The sequence below is a fragment of the Curcuma longa genome, unplaced genomic scaffold, assembly GCF_044706935.1.
Source record: "Curcuma longa cultivar G26 ecotype Majalengka, Jawa Barat unplaced genomic scaffold, ITB_CL_G26_1.1 contig_18813, whole genome shotgun sequence".
Lineage (NCBI taxonomy): Eukaryota > Viridiplantae > Streptophyta > Magnoliopsida > Zingiberales > Zingiberaceae > Curcuma > Curcuma longa.
Genome location: NW_027430925.1, coordinates 2,646 through 9,889, shown reverse-complemented (window position 1 = coordinate 9,889; position 7,244 = coordinate 2,646). Strand labels below are relative to the sequence as shown.

The 7,244-nt window shown below is 38.2% G+C and overlaps 1 pseudogene; it reads left to right on the top strand.

The window, feature by feature from the left end:
- The first annotated feature begins 3,293 nt into the window (after positions 1-3,293).
- Positions 3,294-6,370, top strand: LOC141816961 (putative disease resistance protein RGA4; annotated as a pseudogene).
- The last annotated feature ends 874 nt before the right edge of the window (positions 6,371-7,244 follow it).

Sequence of the window (7,244 nt, the reverse complement as noted above, 5' to 3'; positions counted from 1 at the left end):
CACTCGTTTTTGATAAGGCAGACATCCGACGATCATCCTTAATTGGGATAACAATGAGTGGTCATATCCTAGTCTTTAAGGAATGTCATCGACAGGCCTCGCACGTCGAAGAACCTAAGGAAGAGGGTCTATAGGATCTGAATTAGTGCTAGAAGGGGTAAATAATATGTGTCATTTTTTTTTTATTTTTATCAAAAGTACTCTTTTTGTTTTATAGTTAAATAGTAGATATTAAACACGAAACACCAACCCACACAACACTATAACAAATGTGACTTTCCGCAGCACGACATTAACGGCGCACAATTATAGCGTGCTATTAATAGTGGTTTTTACCGAGCACCTAATATGTGCGCTGCGGAAAGTCAAATATATTTTATATTTAACAGCGTGTATATAACCGTGCGATGCGAATAATATTTGTTACAGCGTGTAAAAATTATACGCTGTTAAAAGAGGGTTAAAAAATTAATATTAACAGCACATATGGATGATATACGCTATTAAAAAAAAATATTAAAATTCCTATTTTGCTAAAAGACTCAAACGCTACTGTTCGCTCCCTCCTTAGGTTTTTTTCGCTCCTCGCGACTGCGCCTCTTCTTCGCGACATTCCCCCTCTGACACCGATCGCTCGCGACCGTGCCTCTTCTTCGCGACATTCCCCCTCCGGCGCTCGGCTGCCCGACGAGTTCTCCTCCAGCGCTCGCCCGCTAGCCCCCGACCGTCGCTCCTCCAGCGCTCGTCCGTCACACCTCCCGTGTCTATTTCCTCCAGCGCTCGCCCGCCCGTCCGGCCTTCGCCCGGCCGTCACTCCATCGAGGTAAGAGTTGTTTGTTTTTAGGGTTTTGTGATTTCGTGATCTGTTTTTAGGGTTTTGTGATTCATTATGCTGTTTGAGGAAAGGTAAGAGTTGTTTGTTTTAGGGTTTTTGTGATTCATTTTGCTGCTTGACAATGTTGGGGTTTTAGGTAAGGAATCTACATTGTGGGAACTTATCATAAGAGAAGAAGGCGTAGAAAAGAGTTTTGATTCGCTTGAGAACAAAGAATCTCTCTATGGTTATAACAGTCTAATGAGAAAGCCTCCGTTCACGTTAGGGTCTGAAGGCAGCTTTGACTTTCATCTCAATAAAAGTCAAAGTACAAAGTAGTGAATCATGAGACTTAGCTTAGAATTGACTAACATCTTGTTCTGTAGAGTTCATTCCAAGAGTTCATAAGGCTGATTTCACACCCGGGGCTTTTGATCTGGCAAAGAACCTAAAAGGCTTGAATTTAGAATTGACTTAACTCTTGCTCCTTGGCTCTTTGGGGCCCCTTCCTTTCTGTATATGTATGATCTATGGCATTACGCCGATAGCGATAGCTATTCTTCACTCTCAGCAACAGGTCTCTCGTTCATGTTTCCATGAACTCTACAGTTGAAGCATGTGTTAAGCATCTTATGAGTTGCATTTTTTTATCCCTACAAGGAGTGAACTTTTGAGCTTTGTGGAAGCAGTTTGCTGCTTGAGGAACCTGCATTGTGGGAGTTATTGCATTTGGTCCTAAACCATGTGTCATAAACCACTTCAGCCCATTGTCCTTGAATTATAATTTTTTGATTCCTTAGCTTTCATAGATGATCGTGGGTCATGTTTGCCATGTTATATTTGATTTTGTAATGTTTGCCATGTTGTTAATTTTAGGGTTATGTTAATCTATGGGTTGCCATGTTGTTAATGTTTCCCATGTTGTTAATTTTGTAATGTTTGTCATGTTTGTCATGCTAATTTCGTTGTAGGGTTCTAATTTCGTTGATTATTTGTGTGTATTTTAGTAATGAATTGTAATTTCATTTTAGGGTCGTAGTTATTTAAGAAATGGATAAGGAATGGATGCATTTGCCTTCAAGGCTTGTACCTGAATATGAAGAAGGGGTTCAAACATTTCTTGCACAAGCTAAGAACTATGCCAAAACATGCGAAACAATCTTATACCCTTGCAAGCGTTGTCAAAATAAAAAGTATATGAAATTTGATCAAGTGTACGAGCACTTAATTATGAAGGGGATAGATCCTTCTTACACTGTTTGGGTCTTCCATGGTGAAACTTATACATCACAATTTCAAAGTGAAGGTGGTTCAAGAAGAGTTCAAGAAGAGGAGGGTGGAAGTAGAGAGGTATATCACTTATATAGAGATGTCTTTGTAGCGGAAGAAGAGGTTGGACACATTATGTCTGAAACAAAAGACTATGAGTTTGTTGATTTATTAGAAGATGCAGAAACTCCTCTTTTCCCTGGTTGTACAACTTATACAAAGTTATCAGCAGTTGTCACATTATACAATTATAAGTCTACTAATGGTCACACTTGTTGGCGTTCTGGATCTTTGTCCCATGTTCTGGATTCTATTTGCTTTGAGAAGCATAGAACCCCACAGGACAAAAATTTTATCCCGCCCGGATCAATCGACAAAGTCTTCAAAGAAGATTCAGTCGATCGATCCACAGGATCGCCGATTCTAAATAAAATTTTGATAGTAATCCCAATAATAAAGTATTGAGACGGCCTAGTAGATCTACCTAATATGATTTGTCATCTATTATTTTATTTTATTCACTTGGTTTAATCTCTTTTACTGGTCTAGCTAAATGAATTAAATTAATCAGCGGGGAAGAATAGATAAATTGACCTACTGAACATGAACATAGGACATAGGACAAACAGAAATTAATTGAAAGATATTTTTTTATAAATTAAATAAAAATGATTCTTGCAATAAATATAAAAAATCTAAAAACTATTTTAAAAAAAATAGAAACTTTCTCTTTTTATTTATTATAATTATAATTATTATTTTAGTCTTCCCAATAGATGCCTTTTTCTTCTCAAGCATTAAAAATGAGAATTGATGAGCTAGTTCCAAGTTCCAACGAGGCATAGTTTTAAAATATTAATTCTTCTTTTAACTTATCTTTAATGAAATGAGAATCAACTTTTTTTTTACTTGTTTTTCTATCGATGAGTTGGGTGACTGTTAGCTTGTGATTTAATTAAAATAAATATCACTATTGATGAGCTAGTTCCAACGTGCCATGGTCTTAAAATATTAATTTTTTTTGGGGGCAATGAACCGATCATAATGTGCTTGACCCATCGATTTGACGGTGAGCTGGAAGTTAGGCCATATCCTTTTAATCATCGATTTAATATCTATAAAAAAAAAAAGACTGAAAGAGGTCGTCGACCAGCAAATTATTGCTTCTCCTTTCCCCTCAATTATTGCTTTTGCTTCGCCTTTCCCTCTCCTCCAAAGGTTGTAGCCACATCCACAGCAAACAAACAACTTGTGCATCGTTCCAACTCGCAGGCATGGCTGTACAAGCAGGTTTCACTGCGGCTCGCTTCCTGGTTAAGGCCCTCGAACTCGACAAGAAACTCAAAGAATTAGTTGGTGTTGAAAGAAAGATAGAGAAGCTCAAGGAGTTGCCAGCAATTATCGATGCGGTGATCCAAAATGTGGAGGCGTGCTCTGTGACGGATGCCGCTGTGAAGGAGTTGCTGAGGAAGCTCAAACACTTGGCCTACGATCTGGAGGATGTTGTGGATTACTACGACACCGAGGCTTTACGGAAGCAAAGATCAAGAGCATATTCCAGGCCGGTGCGCGATTTCTTCTCTTCTAATAATAATCAACTTGTATTTAAGAGCAGGATCGGTGGCATGATAAAAGCAGTAATGGAGAATCTAAATTTTATTTTGCTGCAAAAGTCCATCCTTGAAAATTTGCCGCAAGGCACTGTCCGGATGTCACCAAGTGCTTATAGAGAGATCCACTCGCGCAATAGCTTGGCTGTTATAGGGAGAGAAACAGAGAAGGAGAAGATTGTCAACATGTTAACAGATGATGAAGGAAGCAGCAATGATACAATGAAGGTCATCACCATCGTTGGGATGGGTGGCCTTGGGAAGACTACACTTGCTCGTCATGTTTTCAACGACGAGAGGGTGAAAGCTTATTTTGAAAATTTTAGTATGTGGAAAGTTGTTGGAGCAGAATTTGATCCTACAAAGATAATGAAGTCTGTTTTAGAACTGGCTACCGGTGCACCGGTCAACATCTCAGAATCAGAGTTAGTGAGTAGGGAACTAGAAAAAGCCTTATCAGAGAAGAGATTTCTGCTCGTGTTGGATGATGTATGGAATGAAGATCAATCACAGTGGATGAGACTCAAAGCAGCATTAACATGTGGGGCAAGTGGAAGTAAAGTTTTAGTGACTACCCGTAGTCCAAAGGTCTCTTCGATCATGGGCTCAGTCGAAACCCACCAAATACAGCAGTTGTCCTGGGAGGATTGTTTGTCCTTATTTTTGAAATTTGCTTTTGGAGATGAAGAACCAAATAAGAATTTGATGGGAATCGGTGGAAAGATTGTTGAGAAATGTGGTGGTGTGCCCTTGGCTGCCATATCTCTTGGAAGCACACTCCATAGCATTCAAGATGAAACTTATTGGTCCTCAGTATTGAACAGTGAAGTATGGCAGCTCAGAGATGAGGACCAGAAATTCTTTGCTGTGCTCAAGCTGAGCTACGACGCTCTCCCTCCACGGTCGAAGAAGTGCTTTGCATTTGGCTCCTTATTCCCAAAGAACAGTGTGATGACAAGGGATGAGTTGATTCAGTTGTGGACAGCAAATGGTTTCGTATGTTCAGAAGGGAATTTTGATGTTGAAACAGTTGGCAACCGCATCTTTGATGATCTAGTATTGAGGTCATTCTTTCTCTCTGCACCTTCCGAGAACTGCGATGATGATGGTCGTCATGTAACCGAGTGCACAATGCATGATTTGATGCATGACCTGGCACGATTAGTATCTGAAGATGAATATTACACGTGCAAAGATTATGAGGCAAAAAAGGATATTCAAAAGAGAACATATCATTCGAGCTTCAATTTTGAAATTTTTCCAATCACTTCTCAGTTCGTATTCAAGAAGTCATTGTGTTTGCGCACCCTGATAATACATTGGATGTTATATCAGAAGGCCTGGAGACACCTTCAACTCATTTTTTCAGAATTGAAATTCTTGCGGGTGTTAGATTTACGGAATAATGGCATCTCCGAGGTTCCAACATCGGTAGAAAATTTGATACATTTGAGGTACCTTGACTTATCTTATAATGCAATTAAAGTTCTACCTGGCACCATAACTTTTCTTCAAAATTTGCAATATCTCAATCTCCAAGGGAATTGGGACCTTCAAGAGTTACCAAAAAAATTGAGGAATATGCAAAGCCTTCAGTATCTTAGTTATGAGTCTCGTCAATTGACTCACATGCCTCCTGGGTTGTCACAATTGACTAGTCTTCGAAGTTTATCGTGCTTTGTTGCCGAGAATAAAACTGGCTCATGTTCAATTACAGAACTTGAAGATTTGAAGGTTCATGGAGAAATGGCGATTAGATTCTCTAAAATTATAGGAATTATTCTTGTGGTGGAAGAAAAATTCTGAAGAATAAAGATTTTAATGAATTATCCTTATTCTTTAATAAATCAGAGACTTATGACAAGAGCATGCTGGATGATCTTTGCCCCAACACGAGTTTAAAGAAGTTGAAGATATCCAATTATGGAAGCCGTCAATTTCCAACATGGTTTATGGAGTCACAGTTACCAAATTTGGTTGAACTCAACTTAGAACAGATGCCTAATTTAGAGGAATTGTCAGAGTCTGATGGTGTCGATGAGTTGTTCCCTTTACTGAAGAGACTGGAGATTTGCAATTGTCCAAAATTGAAAAACATGCCAAGGCTTCCAAAAATTGAACTTCTTAAGCTACATGACTGCAGTGAAAGCTTACTCTCAGGCGTTGGAAGAATGACTTCCCTTTCTCATCTCATACTGTATGATATGAAGGGCATGACATCTCTTCCAAGTGGTTGCTTAAGAAACCTCACATCCTTGATTAAATTGGATATTCGAAGGTGCAATGAACTTCAATTTCTTCCTTGGGATGAAATGCAGCTCCTAACAATGGTTCACTCGTTGACCATCAAGAAATGTGACAATTTGACATCCTTCCCGTTAGAAGAAGTGGGACGGCTCAGCGCTCTTCGATATCTCTACTTTAAAAATAATAACTGCAATATACTGCAGCTAGAAATACTTGTACAAATCCTGAATTCACTGCATGAGTTCAACATTCAGATTTGTGGCAAGATTGTGAATTTATGCGGGCGATTGCAACACTTACACATGCTCCGACAATTGTGGATATGTGGTTCGCATAAATTTACTTATGGAATTCCATACAGATCCATGAAGGCAATATTAAGTATTTGTTGTTGTGATGAATTAGAATCCTTGATGACAGCAGCACCATCGACCAGTGTGCTAGAAGAGCTAGAAATATGCAATATCCCCAACCTCACCACCTTACCTGGATGGCTACAACATCTCAGATCACTCCGTGAGCTATGTATCAGCAAGTGCCCCCAATTAGGATCGCTTCCAAGGTGTCTACAGGACCTCCGTTCGCTGCAAACTTTGTCCATTCCTGGGTGTTGCCTACAATTGGAAAGAAGATGTAAAAGAGAGACAGGCGAAGATTGGCCCAACATTTCTCATGTGCGAGATATTCGTATTTTTCCAAAAGGTACAACTGAAATCAGCAGTCAGTTAAAAATTCAAAGTTTGATAAAAGGAAAAAGATAATTATTCCTTTTACTCAAGTAATTATTATTGCAGTTTTGCATATTTGTTATTTTCAAAAAAAAATCCTATTACTTAGGCAATTAATACAGACTAAATGTAGAAAAAAGAAAAACATTTATATATCTTATTTTCATGAATAACATACAGAATGCATGCATGATCCTATTTCATTCTCACTGTATTTCTTTTCCCAAGAATAATTATTTATTACTAGCTGATAAATGATTTTGCATTATTTGAGTTTTAGATGTATGCTATTATGATTTTATATCCCATCATTTAGTTTGATAGACGTTTCATTGCATCAATGTACGTAATTATTGAATTTGTTGTTGTTGTTGTTTTGTGATCAATCGCTCTTGCTAATTTGCTAATAATATAATTATCTCCATTATATTGTCTTACTGTTATTTTTGCAGAGATTGATGAAGCTCAATACTGTGGTCCATTTGATAGGTTCTTCAAAATCAATCCCAGAAGATCTAGAGGTAAGATACAATATAAGATGCTTCTTCCTTGGTCTACAATGTGATTATTTATTTA